The sequence below is a fragment of the Anopheles funestus genome, assembly GCF_943734845.2.
Source record: "Anopheles funestus chromosome X unlocalized genomic scaffold, idAnoFuneDA-416_04 X_unloc_8, whole genome shotgun sequence".
NCBI classification, from domain to species: domain Eukaryota; kingdom Metazoa; phylum Arthropoda; class Insecta; order Diptera; family Culicidae; genus Anopheles; species Anopheles funestus.
Window position 1 is genome coordinate 1 of NW_026045209.1, and position 16019 is coordinate 16019.

Sequence of the window (16019 nt, forward strand, 5' to 3'; positions counted from 1 at the left end):
GATGTTTTTTGTCAAAGTTGGTGGAAACTGGAAGTTTGCAACCAAAGATGATGATTTCGGTCAAAATAGATGTTTTTGGTCAAAGTTGGTGGAAACTGGAAGTTTGCAACCAAAGATGATGTTTACCGTCAAAGTAGATGTTTTTGGTCAAAGTTGGTGGAAACTCGAGGTTTGCGACCAAAGTTGATGATTTCGGTCAAAGTTGATGTTTTTGGTCAAAGTTGGTGGAAACTGGAAGTTGCAACCAAAGTTGATGATTTCGGTCAAAGTAGATGTTTTTGGTCAAAGTTGGTGGAAACTCGAGGTTTGCAACAAAAGATGATGTTTTCGGTCAAAGTTGATGTTTTTGGTCGAAGTTGGTGGAAACTGGAAGTTTGCAACCAAAGATGATGAATTTCGGTCAAAGTAGATGTTTTTGGTCAAAGTTGGTGGAAACTGGAAGTTTGCAACCAAAGATGATGATTTCGGTCAAAGTTGATGTTTTTGGTCAAAGTTGGTGAAACTGGAAGTTTGCAACCAAAGATGATGATTTCGGTCAAAGTTGATGTTTTTGGTCAAAGTTGGTGGAAACTGGAAGTTTGCAACCAAAGATGATGATTTCGGTCAAATTAGATGTTTTTGGTCAAGTTGGTGGAAACTGGAAGTTTGCAACCAAAGATGATAATTTCGGTCAAAGTAGATGTTTTTGGTCAAAGTTGGTGGAAACTGGAAGTTTGCAACCAAAGATGATGATTTCGGTCAAAGTAGATGGTTTTGGTCAAAGTTGGTAGAAACTGGAAGTTTGCAACCAAAGATGATGTTTTCGGTCAAAGTTGATGTTTTTGGTCAAAGTTGGTGGAAACTTGAAGTTTGCAACCAAAGATGATGATTTCGGTCAAAGTAGATGTTTTTGGTCAAAGTTGGTGGAAACTGGAAGTTTGCAACCAAAGATGATGATTTCGGTTAAAGTAGATGTTTTTGGTTACAGTCGGTGGAAACTGGAAGTTTGCAACCAAAGATGATGATTTCGGTCAAAGTTGATGTTTTTGGTCAAAGTTGGTGGAAACTGGAAGTTTGCAACCAAAGATGATGATTTTGGTCTAAGTTGATGTTTTTGGTCAAAGTTGGTGGAAACTGGAAGTTTGCAACCAAAGATGATGATTTCGGTCAAAGTAGATGGTTTTGGTCAAAGTTGGTAGAAACTGGAAGTTTGCAGCCAAAGATGATGTTTTCGGTCAAAGTTGATGTTTTTGGTCAATGTTGGTGGAAACTGGAAGTTTGCAACCAAAGATGATGATTTCGGTCAAAGTAGATGTTTTTGGTCAAAGTTGGTGGAAACTGGAAGTTTGCAACCAAAGATGATGATTTCGGTCAAAGTTGATGTTTTTGGTCAAAGTTGGTGGAAACTGGAAGTTTGCAACCAAAGATGATGATTTTGGTCTAAGTTGATGTTTTTGGTCAAAGTTGGTGGAAACTGGAAGTTTGCAACCAAAGATGATGATTTCGGTCAAAGTAGATGTTTTTGGTTAAAGTCGGTGGAAACTGGAAGTTTGCAACCAAAGATGATGATTTCGGTCAAAGTTGATGTTTTTGGTCAAAGTTGGTGGAAACTGGAAGTTTGCAACCAAAGATGATGTTTTCGGTCAAAGTAGATGTTTTTGGTCAAAGTTGGTGGAAACTGGAAGTTTGCAACCAAAGATGATGATTTTGGTCTAAGTTGATGTTTTTGGTCAAAGTTGGTGGAAACTCGAGGTTTGCGACCAAAGTTGATGTTTTCGGTCAAAGTAGATGTTTTTTGTTAAAGTCGGTGGAAACTGGAAGTTTGCAACCAAAGATGATGATTTCGGTCAAAGTTGATGTTTTTGGTCAAAGTTGGTGGAAACTGGAAGTTTGCAACCAAAGATGATGATTTCGGTCAAAGTAGATGTTTTTGGTCAAAGTTGGTGGAAACTGGAAGTTTGCAACCAAAGATGATGATTTCGGTCAAAGTAGATGGTTTTGGTCAAAGTTGGTAGAAACTGGAAGTTTGCAACCAAAGAGGATGTTTTCGGTCAAAGTTGATGTTTTTGGTCAAAGTTGGTAGAAACTTGAAGTTTGCAACCAAAGATGATGATTTCGGTCAAAGTTGATGTTTTTGGTCAAAGTTGGTGGAAACTGGAAGTTTGCAACCAAAGATGATGATTTCGGTCAAAGTTGATGTTTTTGGTCAAAGTTGGTGGAAACTGGAAGTTTGCAACCAAAGATGAGGATTTCGGTCAAAGTTGATGTTTTTGGTCAAAGTTGGTGGAAACTGGAAGTTTGCAACCAAAGATGATGATTTCGGTCAAAGTAGATGTTTTTGGTCAAAGTTGGTGGAAACTGGAAGTTTGCAACCAAAGATGATGATTCCCGTCAAAGTAGATGTTTTTGGTCAAAGTTGGTTGAAACTGGAAGTTTGCAACCAAAGATGAGGATTTCGGTCAAAGTAGATGTTTTTGGTCAAAGTTGGTGGAAACTGGAAGTTTGCAACCAAAGATGATGATTTCGGTCAAAGTTGATGTTTTTGGTCAAAGTTGGTGGAAACTGGAAGTTTGCAACCAAAGATGATGATTTCGGTCAAAGTAGATGGTTTTGGTCAAAGTTGGTGGAAACTGGAAGTTTGCAACCAAAGATGATGATTTCGGTCAAAGTAGATGTTTTTGGTCAAAGTTGGTGGAAACTGGAAGTTTGCAACCAAAGATGATGATTTCGGTCAAAGTAGATGTTTTTGGTCAAAGTTGGTGGAAACTGGAAGTTTGCAACCAAAGATGATGATTTCGGTCAAAGTAGATGTTTTTGGTCAAAGTTGGTGGAAACTGGAAGTTTGCAACCAAAGATGATGATTTCGGTCAAAGTTGATGTTTTTGGTCAAAGTTGGTGGAAACTGGAAGTTTGCAACCAAAGATGATGATTTCGGTCAAAGTAGATGTTTTTGGTTAAAGTCGGTGGAAACTGGAAGTTTGCAACCAAAGATGATGATTTCGGTCAAAGTTGATGTTTTTGGTCAAAGTTGGTGGAAACTGGAAGTTTGCAACCAAAGATGATGTTTTCGGTAAAAGTTGATGTTTTTGGTCAAAGTTGGTGGAAACTGGAAGTTTGCAACCAAAGATGATGTTTTCGGTCAAAGTTGATGTTTTTGGTCAAAGTTGGTGGAAACTGGAAGTTTGCAACCAAAGATGATGATTTCGGTCAAAGTAGATGTTTTTGGTCAAAGTTGGTGGAAACTGGAAGTTTGCAACCAAAGATGATGATTTCGGTCAAAGTAGATGGTTTTGGTCAAAGTTGGTAGAAACTGGAAGTTTGCAACCAAAGATGATGATTTCGGTCAAAGTTGATGTTTTTGGTCAAAGTTGGTAGAAACTTGAAGTTTGCAACCAAAGATGATGATTTCGGTCAAAGTTGATGTTTTTGGTCAAAGTTGGTGGAAACTGGAAGTTTGCAACCAAAGATGATGTTTTCGGTCAAAGTTGATGTTTTTGGTCAAAGTTGGTGGAAACTGGAAGTTTGCAACCAAAGATGATGATTTCGGTCAAAGTTTATGATTTTGGTCAAAGTTGGTGGAAACTGGAAGTTTGCAACCAAAGATGATGATTTCGGTCAAAGTTGATGTTTTTGGTCAAAGTTGGTGGAAACTTGAAATTTGCGACCAAAGATGATGATTTCGGTCAAAGTAGATGTTTTTGGTCAAAAATGGTGGAAACTGGAAGTTTGCAACCAAAGATGATGTTTTCGGTCAAAGTTGATGTTTTTGGTCAAAGTTGGTGGAAACTGGAAGTTTGCAACCAAAGATGATGATTTCGGTCAAAGTAGATGTTTTTGGTCAAAGTTGGTAGAAACTGGAAGTTTGCAACCAAAGATGATGATTTCGGTCAAAGTTGATGTTTTTGGTCAAAGTTGGTGGAAACTGGAAGTTTGCAACCAAAGATGATGATTTCGGTCAAAGTAGATGTTTTTGGTCAAAGTTGGTGGAAACTGGAAGTTTGCAACCAAAGATGATGATTTCGGTCAAAGTTGATGTTTTTTGTCAAAGTTGGTGGAAACTGGAAGTTTGCAACCAAAGATGATGATTTCGGTCAAAGTTTATGATTTTGGTCAAAGTTGGTGGAAACTGGAAGTTTGCAACCAAAGATGATGATTTCGGTCAAAGTAGATGTTTTTTGTCAAAGTTGGTGGAAACTTGAAATTTGCGACCAAAGATGATGATTTCGGTCAAAGTAGATGTTTTTGGTCAAAAATGGTGGAAACTGGAAGTTTGCAACCAAAGATGATGATTTCGGTCAAAGAAGATGTTTTTGGTCAAAGTTGGTGGAAACTGGAAGTTTGCAACCAAAGATGATGTTTTCGGTCAAAGTAGATGTTTTTGGTCAAAGTTGGTGGAAACTGGAAGTTTGCAACCAAAGATGATGATTTCGGTCAAAGTAGATGTTTTTGGTCAAAATTGGTGGAAACTGAAAGTTTGCAACCAAAGTAGATGATTTCGGTCAAAGTAGATGTTTTTGGTCCAAGTTGGTGGGAACTGGAAGTTTGCAACTAAAGATGATGATTTCGGTCAAAGTTGATGTTTTTTGTCAAAGTTGGTTGAAACTTGAAGTTTGCAACCAAAGATGATGATTTCGGTCAAAATAGATGTTTTTGGTCAAAGTTGGTGGAAACTGGAAGTTTGCAACCAAAGATGATGTTTTCCGTCAAAGTAGATGTTTTTGGTCAAAGTTGGTGGAAACTCGAGGTTTGCGACCAAAGTTGATGATTTCGGTCAAAGTTGATGTTTTTGGTCAAAGTTGGTGGAAACTGGAAGTTGCAACCAAAGTTGATGATTTCGGTCAAAGTTGATGTTTTTGGTCAAAGTTGGTGGAAACTGGAAGTTTGCAACCAAAGATGATGATTTCGGTCAAAGTAGATGTTTTTGGTCAAAGTTGGTGGAAACTGGAAGTTTGCAACCAAAGATGCTGATTTCGGTCAAAGTAGATGTTTTCGGTCAAAACTGGTGGAAACTTGAAGTTTGCGACCAAAGATGATGTTTTCGGTCAAAGTAGATGTTTTGGTCAAAGTTGGTGGAAACTGGAAGTTTGCAACCAAAGATGATGATTTCGGTCAAAGTAGATGTTTTTGGTCAAAGTTGGTGGAAACTGGAAGTTTGCAACCAAAGATGATGATTTCGGTCAAAGTTGATGTTTTTGGTCAAAGTTGGTGGAAACTGGAAGTTTGCAACCAAAGATGATGATTTCGGTCAAAGTAGATGTTTTTTGTCAAAGTTGGTGGAAACTGGAAGTTTGCAACCAAAGATGATGATTTCGGTCAAAGTTGATGTTTTTGGTCAAAGTTGGTGAAAACTCGAGGTTTGCAACAAAAGATGATGTTTTCGGTCAAAGTTGATGTTTTTGGTCAAAGTTGGTGGAAACTGGAAGTTTGCAACCAAAGATGATGATTTCGGTCAAAGTAGATGTTTTTGGTCAAAGTTGGTGGAAACTGGAAGTTTGCAACCAAAGATGATGATTTCGGTCAAAGTTGATGTTTTTGGTCAAAGTTGGTGGAAACTGGAAGTTTGCAACCAAAGATGATGATTTCGGTCAAAGTTGATGTTTTTGGTCAAAGTTGGTGGAAACTGGAAGTTTGCAACCAAAGATGATGATTTCGGTCAAATTAGATGTTTTTGGTCAAAGTTGGTGGAAACTGGAAGTTTGCAACCAAAGATGATAATTTCGGTCAAAGTAGATGTTTTTGGTCAAAGTTGGTGGAAACTGGAAGTTTGCAACCAAAGATGATGATTTCGGTCAAAGTAGATGGTTTTGGTCAAAGTTGGTAGAAACTGGAAGTTTGCAACCAAAGATGATGTTTTCGGTCAAAGTTGATGTTTTTGGTCAAAGTTGGTGAAACTTGAAGTTTGCAACCAAAGATGATGATTTCGGTCAAAGTAGATGTTTTTGGTCAAAGTTGGTGGAAACTGGAAGTTTGCAACCAAAGATGATGATTTCGGTTAAAGTAGATGTTTTTGGTTACAGTCGGTGGAAACTGGAAGTTTGCAACCAAAGATGATGATTTCGGTCAAAGTAGATGTTTTTGGTCAAAGTTGGTGGAAACTGGAAGTTTGCGACCAAAGATGATGATTTCGGTCAAAGTTGATGTTTTTGGTCAAAGTTGGTGGAAACTGGAAGTTTGCAACCAAAGATGATGATTTCGGTCAAAGTAGATGGTTTTGGTCAAAGTTGGTAGAAACTGGAAGTTTGCAGCCAAAGATGATGTTTTCGGTCAAAGTTGATGTTTTTGGTCAAAGTTGGTGGAAACTGGAAGTTTGCAACCAAAGATGATGATTTCGGTCAAAGTAGATGTTTTTGGTCAAAGTTGGTGGAAACTGGAAGTTTGCAACCAAAGATGATGATTTCGGTCAAAGTTGATGTTTTTGGTCAAAGTTGGTGGAAACTGGAAGTTTGCAACCAAAGATGATGTTTTCGGTCAAAGTAGATGTTTTTGGTCAAAGTTGGTGGAAACTGGAAGTTTGCAACCAAAGATGATGATTTTGGTCTAAGTTGATGTTTTTGGTCAAAGTTGGTGGAAACTCGAGGTTTGGGACCAAAGTCGATGTTTTCGGTCAAAGTATGTAGATGTTTTTTGTTAAAGTCGGTGGAAACTGGAAGTTTGCAACCAAAGATGATGATTTCGGTCAAAGTTGATGTTTTTGGTCAAAGTTGGTGGAAACTGGAAGTTTGCAACCAAAGATGATGATTTCGGTCAAAGTAGATGTTTTTGGTCAAAGTTGGTGGAAACTGGAAGTTTGCAACCAAAGATGATGATTTCGGTCAAAGTTGATGTTTTTGGTCAAAGTTGGTGGAAACTGGAAGTTTGCAACCAAAGATGATGTTTTCGGTCAAAGTTGATGTTTTTGGTCAAAGTTGGTAGAAACTGGAAGCTTGCAACCAAAGATGATGATTTCGGTCAAAGTTGATGTTTTTTGTCAAAGTTGGTGGAAACTGGAAGTCTGCAACCAAATATGATGATTTCGGTCTAAGTTGATGTTTTTGATCAAAGTTGGTGGAAACTGGAAGTTTGCAACCAAAGATGATGATTTCGGTCAAAGTAGATATTTTTGGTCAAAGTTGGTGGAAACTGGAAGTTTGCAACCAAAGATGATGATTTCGGTCAAAGTAGATGTTTTTGGTCAAAGTTGGTGGAAACTGGAAGTTTGTAACCAAAGATGATGATTTCGGTCAAAGTAGATGTTTTTGGTCAAAGTTGGTGGAAACTGGAAGTTTGCAACCAAAGATGATGATTTCGGTCAAGTTGATGTTTTTGGTCAAAGTTGGTGGAAACTGGAAGTTTGCAACCAAAGATGATGATTTCGGTCAAAGTAGATGTTTTTGGTCAAAGTTGGTGGAAACTGGAAGTTTGCAACCAAAGATGATGATTTCGGTCAAAGTAGATGTTTTTGGTTAAAGTCGGTGGAAACTGGAAGTTTGCAACCAAAGATGATGATTTCGGTCAAAGTAGATGTTTTTGGTCAAAGTTGGTGGAAACTGGAAGTTTGCAACCAAAGATGATGATTTCGGTCAAAGTAGATGTTTTTGGTCAAAGTTGGTGGAAACTGGAAGTTTGCAACCAAAGATGATGATTTCGGTCAAAGTAGATGTTTTTGGTCAAAGTTGGTGGAAACTGGAAGTTTGCAACCAAAGATGATGATTTCGGTCAAAGTAGATGGTTTTGGTCAAATTTAGTAGAAACTGGAAGTTTGCAACTAAAGATGATGTTTTCGGTCAAAGTTGATGTTTTTGGTCAAAGTTGGTAGAAACTTGAAGTTTGCAACCAAAGATGATGATTTCGGTCAAAGTAGATGTTTTTGGTCAAAGTTGGTGGAAACTGGAAGTTTGCAACCAAAGATGATGATTTCGGTCTAAGTTGATGTTTTTGGTCAAAGTTGGTGGAAACTGGAAGTTTGCAACCAAAGATGATGGTTTCGGTCAAAGTAGATGTTTTTGGTCAAAGTTGGTGGAAACTGGAAGTTTGCAACCAAAGATGATGATTTCGGTCAAAGTAGATGTTTTTGGTCAAAGTTGGTGGAAACTGGAAGTTTGCAACCAAAGATGATGATTTCGGTCAAAGTAGATGTTTTTGGTCAAAGTTGGTGGAAACTGGAAGTTTGCAACCAAAGATGATGATTTCGGTCAAAGTAGATGTTTTTGGTCAAAGTTGGTGGAAACTGGAAGTTTGCAACCAAAGATGATGATTTCGGTCAAAGTAGATGGTTTTGGTCAAAGTTGGTAGAAACTGGAAGTTTGCAACCAAAGATGATGTTTTCGGTCAAAGTTGATGTTTTTGGTCAAAGTTGGTAGAAACTTGAAGTTTGCAACCAAAGATGATGATTTCGGTCAAAGTAGATGTTTTTGGTCAAAGTTGGTGGAAACTGGAAGTGTGCAACCAAAGATGATGATTTCGGTCAAAGTAGATGTTTTTGGTCAAAGTTGGTGGAAACTGGAAGTTTGCAACCAAAGATGATGATTTCGGTCTAAGTTGATGTTTTTGGTCAAAGTTGGTGGAAACTGGAAGTTTGCAACCAAAGATGATGATTTCGGTCAAAGTAGATGTTTTTGGTTAAAGTCGGTGGAAACTGGAAGTTTGCAACCAAAGATGATGATTTCGGTCAAAGTAGATGTTTTTGGTCAAAGTTGGTGGAAACTGGAAGTTTGAAACCAAAGATGATGATTTCGGTCAAAGTAGATGTTTTTGGTCAAAGTTGGTGGAAACTGGAAGTTTGCAACCAAAGATGATGATTTCGGTCAAAGTTGATGTTTTTGGTCAAAGTTGGTGGAAACTGGAAGTTTGCAACCAAAGATGATGATTTCGGTCAAAGTTGATGTTTTTGGTCAAAGTTGGTGGAAACTGGAAGTTTGCAACCAAAGATGATGTTTTCGGTCAAAGTAGATGTTTTTGGTCAAAGTTGGTGGAAACTTGAAGTTTGCGACCAAAGTTGATGTTTTCGGTCAAAGTTGATGTTTTTGGTCAAAGTTGGTAGAAACTGGAAGTTTGCAACCAAAGATGATGTTTTCGGTCAAAGTAGATGGTTTTGGTCAAAGTTGGTAGAAACTTGAAGTTTGCAACCAAAGATGATGATTTCGGTCAAAGTAGATGTTTTTGGTCAAAGTTGGTGGAAACTGGAAGTTTGCAACCAAATATGATGATTTCGGTCTAAGTTGATGTTTTTGGTCAAAGTTGGTGGAAACTGGAAGTTTGCAACCAAAGATGATGATTTCGGTCAAAGTAGATGTTTTTGGTCAAAGTTGGTGGAAACTGGAAGTTTGCAACCAAAGATGATGATTTCGGTCAAAGTTGATGTTTTTGGTCAAAGTTGGTAGAAACTGGAAGTTTGCAACCAAAGATGATGTTTTCGGTCAAAGTTGATGTTTTTGGTCAAAGTTGGTAGAAACTTGAAGTTTGCAACCAAAGATGATGATTTCGGTCAAAGTTGATGTTTTTGGTCAAAGTTGGTGGAAACTGGAAGTTTGCAACCAAAGATGATGATTTCGGTCAAAGTAGATGTTTTTGGTCAAAGTTGGTGGAAACTGGAAGTTTGCAACCAAAGATGATGATTTCGGTAAAAGTTGATGTTTTTGGTCAAAGTTGGTGGAAACTTGAAGTTTGCGACCAAAGTTGATGTTTTCGGTCAAAGTTGATGTTTTTGGTCAAAGTTGGTAGAAACTGGAAGTTTGCAACCAAAGATGATGTTTTCGGTCAAAGTAGATGGTTTTGGTCAAAGTTGGTAGAAACTTGAAGTTTGCAACCAAAGATGATGATTTCGGTCAAAGTAGATGTTTTTGGTCAAAGTTGGTGGAAACTGGAAGTTTGCAACCAAATATGATGATTTCGGTCTAAGTTGATGTTTTTGGTCAAAGTTGGTGGAAACTGGAAGTTGGCAACCAAAGATGATGATTTCGGTCAAAGTTGATGTTTTTGGTCAAAGTTGGTGGAAACTGGAAGTTTGCAACCAAAGATGATGATTTCGGTCAAAGTTGATGTTTTTGGTCAAAGTTGGTGGAAACTGGAAGTTTGCAACCAAAGATGATGATTTCGGTCAAAGTTGATGTTTTTGGTCAAAGTTGGTGGAAACTGGAAGTTTGCAACCAAAGATGATGATTTCGGTCAAAGTAGTTGTTTTTGGTCAAAGTTGGTAGAAACTGGAAGTTTGCAACCAAAGATGATGTTTTCGGTCAAAGTTGATGTTTTTGGTCAAAGTTGGTGGAAACTGGAAGTTTGCAACCAAAGATGATGATTTCGGTCAAAGTAGATGTTTTTGGTCAAAGTTGGTGGAAACTGGAAGTTTGCAACCAAAGATGATGATTTCGGTCAAAGTAGATGTTTTTGGTCAAAGTTGGAAGAAACTGGAAGTTTGCAACCAAAGATGATGTTTTCGGTCAAAGTTGATGTTTTTGGTCAAAGTTGGTAGAAACTTGAAGTTTGCAACCAAAGATGATGATTTCGGTCAAAGTTGATGTTTTTGGTCAAAGTTGGTGGAAACTTGAAGTTTGCAACCAAAGATGATGATTTCGGTCAAAGTTGATGTTTTTGGTCAAAGTTGGTGGAAACTGGAAGTTTGCAACCAAAGATGATGATTTCGGTCAAAGTTGATGTTTTTGGTCAAAGTTGGTGGAAACTGGAAGTTTGCAACCAAAGATGATGATTTCGGTCAAAGTAGATGTTTTTGGTCAAAGTTGGTGGAAACTGGAAGTTTGCAACCAAAGATGATGATTTCGGTCAAAGTAGATGTTTTTGGTCAAAGTTGGTGGAAACTGGAAGTTTGCAACCAAAGATGATGATTTCGGTCAAAGTAGATGGTTTTGGTCAAAGTTGGTAGAAACTGGAAGTTTGCAACCAAAGATGATGTTTTCGGTCAAAGTTGATGTTTTTGGTCAAAGTTGGTAGAAACTTGAAGTTTGCAACCAAAGATGATGATTTCGGTCAAAGTTGATGTTTTTGGTCAAAGTTGGTGGAAACTGGAAGTTTGCAACCAAAGATGATGATTTCGGTCAAAGTTGATGTTTTTGGTCAAAGTTGGTGGAAACTGGAAGTTTGCAACCAAAGATGATGATTTCGGTCAAAGTAGATGGTTTTGGTCAAAGTTGGTAGAAACTGGAAGTTTGCAACCAAAGATGATGTTTTCGGTCAAAGTTGATGTTTTTGGTCAAAGTTGGTGGAAACTTGAAGTTTGCAACCAAAGATGATGATTTCGGTCAAAGTTGATGTTTTTGGTCAAAGTTGGTGGAAACTGGAAGTTTGCAACCAAAGATGATGATTTCGGTCAAAGTAGATGTTTTTGGTCAAAGTTGGTGGAAACTGGAAGTTTGCAACCAAAGATGATGATTTCGGTCAAAGTAGATGTTTTTGGTCAAAGTTGGTGGAAACTGGAAGTTTGCAACCAAAGATGATGATTTCGGTCAAAGTAGATGTTTTTGGTCAAAGTTGGTGGAAACTGGAAGTTTGCAACCAAAGATGATGATTTCGGTCAAAGTGGATGTTTTTGGTCAAAGTTGGTGGAAACTGGAAGTTTGCAACCAAAGATGATGATTTCGGTCAAAGTAGATGTTTTTGGTCAAAGTTGGAGGAAACTCGAGGTTTGCGACTAAAGTTGATGTTTTTGGTCAAAGTTGGTGGAAACTCGAGGTTTGCGACTAAAGTTGATGTTTTTGGTCAAAGTTGGTGGAAACTCGAGGTTTGCAACCAAAGTTGATGATTTCGGTCAAAGTTGATGATTTCGGTCAAAGTAGATGTTTTTGGTCAAAGTTGGTGGAAACTGGAAGTTTGCAACCAAAGATGATGATTTCGGTCAAAGTAGATGTTTTTGGTCAAAGTTGGTGGAAACTGGAAGTTTGCGACCAAAGTTGATGATTTCGGTCAAAGTAGATGTTTTTGGTCAAAGTTGGTGGAAACTGGAAGTTTGCAACCAAAGATGATGATTTCGGTCAAAGTTGATGTTTTTGGTCAAAGTTGGTGGAGACTGGAAGTTTGCAACCAAAGATGATGATTTCGGTCAAAGTAGATGTTTTTGGTCAAAGCTGGTGGAAACTGGAAGTTTGCAACCAAAGATGATGATTTCGGTCAAAGTATATGCTTTTGGTCAAAGTTGGTGGAAACTGGAAGTTTTCAACCAAAGATGATGATTTCGGTCAAAGTAGATGTTTTTGGTCAAAGTTGGTGGAAACTGGAAGTTTGCAACCAAAGATGATGATTTCGGTCAAAGTTGATGTTTTTGGTCAAAGTTTTTGGAAACTGGAAGTTTGCAACCAAAGATGATGATTTCGGTCAAAGTTGATGTTTTTGGTAAATGTTGGTGGAAACTGGAAGTTTGCAACCAAAGATGATGATTTCGGTCAAAGTAGATGTTTTTGGTCAAAGTTGGTGGAAACTGGAAGTTTGCGACCAAAGTTGATGTTTTCGGTCAAAGTAGATGATTTTGGTCAAAGTTGGTGGAAACTCGAGGTTTGCAACCAAAGATGATGATTTCGGTCAAAGTAGATGTTTTTGGTCAAAGTTGGTGGAAACTCGAGGTTTGCGACTAAAGTTGATGATTTCGGTCAAAGTAGATGTTTTTGGTCAAAGTTGGTGGAAACTGGAAGTTTGCAGTCAAAGATGATGGTTTCGGTCAAAGTTGATGTTTTTGGTCAAAGTTGGTGAAAACTGGAAGTTTGCAACCAAAGATGATGATTTCGGTCAAAGTTGATGTTTTTGGTCAATGTTGGTAGAAACTTGAAGTTTGCAACCAAAGATGATGATTTCGGTCAAAGTAGATGTTTTTGGTCCAAGTTGGTGGAAACTGGAAGTTTGCAACCAAATATGATGATTTCGGTCTAAGTAGATGTTTTTGGTCAAAGTTGGTGGAAACTGGAAGTTTGCAACCAAAGATGATGATTTCGGTCAAAGTAGATGTTTTTGGTCAAAGTTGGTGGAAACTGGAAGTTTGCAACCAAAGATGATGATTTCGGTCAAAGTAGATGTTTTTGGTTAAAGTCGGTGGAAACTGGAAGTTTGCAACCAAAGATGATGATTTCGGTCAAAGTAGATGTTTATGGTCAAAGTTGGTGGAAACTGGAAGTTTGCAACCAAAGATGATGATTTCGGTCAAAGTAGATGTTTTTGGTCAAAGTTGGTGGAAACTGGAAGTTTGCAACCAAAGATGATGATTTCGGTGAAAGTAGATGGTTTTGGTCAAAGTTGGTAGAAACTGGAAGTTTGCAACCAAAGATGATGTTTTCGGTCAAAGTTGATGTTTTTGGTCAAAGTTGGTGGAAACTGGAAGTTTGCAACCAAAGATGATGATTTCGGTCAAAGTTGATGTTTTTGGTCAAAGTTGGTGGAAACTGGAAGTTTGCAACCAAAGATGATGATTTCGGTCAAAGTTGATGTTTTTGGTCAAAGTTGGTGGAAACTGGAAGTTTGCAACCAAAGATGATGATTTCGGTCAAAGTAGATGTTTTTGGTCAAAGTTGGTGGAAACTGGAAGTTTGCAACCAAAGATGATGATTTCGGTCAAAGTTGATGTTTTTGGTCAAAGTTGGTGGAAACTGGAAGTTTGCAACCAAAGATGATGATTTCGGTCAAAGTGATGTTTTTTGGTCAAAGTTGGTGGAAACTGGAAGTTTGCAACCAAAGATGATGATTTCGGTCAAAGTAGATGGTTTTGGTCAAAGTTGGTAGAAACTGGAAGTTTGCAACCAAAGATGATATTTTCGGTCAAAGTTGATGTTTTTGGTCAAAGTTGGTAGAAACTTGAAGTTTGCAACAAAAGATGATGATTTCGGTCAAAGTAGATGTTTTTGGTCAAAGTTGGTGGAAACTGGAAGTTTGCAACCAAAGATGATGATTTCGGTCAAAGTAGATGTTTTTGGTCAAAGTTGGTGGAAACTGGAAGTTTGCAACCAAAGATGATGATTTCGGTCAAAGTAGATGTTTTTGGTCAAAGTTGGTGGAAACTGGAAGTTTGCAACCAAAGATGATGATTTCGGTCAAAGTAGATGTTTTTGGTTAAAGTTGGTGGAAACTGGAAGTTTGCAAAAAAGATGATGATTTCGGTCAAAGTAGATGTTTTTGGTCAAAGTTGGTGGAAACTGGAAGTTTGCAACCAAAGATGATGATTTCGGTCAAAGTAGATGTTTTTGGTCAAAGTTGGTGGAAACTGGAAGTTTGCAACCAAGGATGATGATTTCGGTCAAAGTTGATGTTTTTGGTCAAAGTTGGTGGAAACTGGAAGTTTGCAACCAAAGATGATGATTTCGGTCAAAGTTGATGTTTTTGGTCAAAGTTGGTGGAAACTGGAAGTTTGCAACCAAAGATGATGTTTTCGGTCAAAGTAGATGTTTTTGGTCAAAGTTGGTGGAAACTTGAAGTTTGCGACCAAAGTTGATGTTTTCGGTCAAAGTTGATGTTTTTGGTCAAAGTTGGTAGAAACTGGAAGTTTGCAACCAAAGATGATGTTTTCGGTCAAAGTTGATGTTTTTGGTCAAAGTTGGTAGAAACTTGAAGTTTGCAACCAAAGATGATGATTTCGGTCAAAGTTGATGTTTTTGGTAAAAGTTGGTGGAAACTGGAAGTTTGCAACCAAAGATGATGATTTCGGTCTAAGTTGATGTTTTTTGTCAAAGTTGGTGGAAACTGGAAGTTTGCAACCAAAGATGATGATTTCGGTCAAAGTTGATGTTTTTGGTCAAAGTTGGTGGAAACTGGAAGTTTGCAACCAAAGATGATGATTTCGGTCAAAGTAGATGGTTTTGGTCAAAGTTGGTAGAAACTGGAAGTTTGCAACCAAAGATGATGTTTTCGGTCAAAGTAGATGTGCTTGGTCAAAGTTGGTGGAAACTCGAGGTTTGCGACCAAAGTTGATGTTTTCGGTCAAAGTAGATGTTTTTGGTCAAAGTTGGTGGAAACTCGAGGTTTGCGACCAAAGTTGATGTTTTCGGTCAAAGTAGATGTTTTTGGTCAAAGTTGGTGGAAACTCGAGGTTTGCGACCAAAGATGATGATTTCGGTCAAAGTTTATCTTTTTGGTCAAAGTTGGTGGAAACTCGAGGTTTGCGACTTAAGTTGATGTTTTCGGTCAAAGTTGATGTATCTGGTCAAAGTTGGTGGAAGCTCGAGGTTTGCGACCAAAGATGATGATTTCGGTCAAAGTTGATGTTTTTGGTCAAAGTTGGTGGAAACTGGAAGTTTGCAACCAAAGATGATGATTTCGGTCAAAGTTGATGTTTTTGGTCAAAGTTGGTAGAAACTTGAAGTTTGCGACCAAAGATGATGATTTCGGTCAAAGTAGATGTTTTTGGTCAAAGTTGGTGGAAACTGAAAGTTTGCAACCAAAGATGATGATTTCGGTCAAAGTTGATGTTTTTGGTCAAAGTTGGTGGAAACTGGAAGTTTGCAACCAAAGATGATGATTTCGGTCAAAGTAGATGTTTTTGGTCAAAGTTGGTGGAAACTGGAAGTTTGCAACCAAAGATGATGATTTCGGTCAAAGTTGATGTTTTTGGTCAAAGTTGGTGGAAACTGGAAGTTTGCAACCAAAGATGATGATTTCGGTCAAAGTTGATGTGTTTGGTCAAAGTTGGTAGAAACTTGAAGTTTGCAACCAAAGATGATGATTTCGGTCAAAGTAGATGTTTTTGGTCAAAGTTGATAGAAACTTGAAGTTTGCGACCAAAGATGATGATTTCGGTCAAAGTTGATGTTTTTGGTCAAAGTTGGTGGAAACTCGAGGTTTGCAACCAAAGATAATGATTTCGGTCAAAGTTGATGTTTTTGGTCAAAGTTGGTGGAAACTGGAAGTTTGCAACCAAAGATGATGATTTCGGTCAAAGTTGATGTTTTTGGTCAAAGTTGGTGGAAACTGGAAGTTTGCAACCAAAGATGATTATTTCGGTCAAAGTTGATGTTTTTGGTCAAAGTTGGTAGAAACTTGAAGTTTGCGACCAAAGATGATGTGTGGCGCCTAAACATTAGGCAACCATAGTATTATAGAAACATAGAATAAGAAATTGAATTTATTATAGCAAAATA

At 37.9% G+C, this 16019-nt stretch overlaps 1 long non-coding RNA gene across 1 annotated transcript; it reads left to right on the plus strand.

Moving 5' to 3' along the window:
* Window positions 1-4781: 4781 nt before the first annotated feature.
* LOC125774092 (uncharacterized) lies at window positions 4782-15028 on the plus strand. The gene is made up of 4 exons (XR_007420588.1): window positions 4782-4791; window positions 6630-12252; window positions 12457-14359; window positions 14836-15028. It is a non-coding gene; the product is annotated as an uncharacterized LOC125774092 (long non-coding RNA).
* Window positions 15029-16019: the final 991 nt, after the last annotated feature.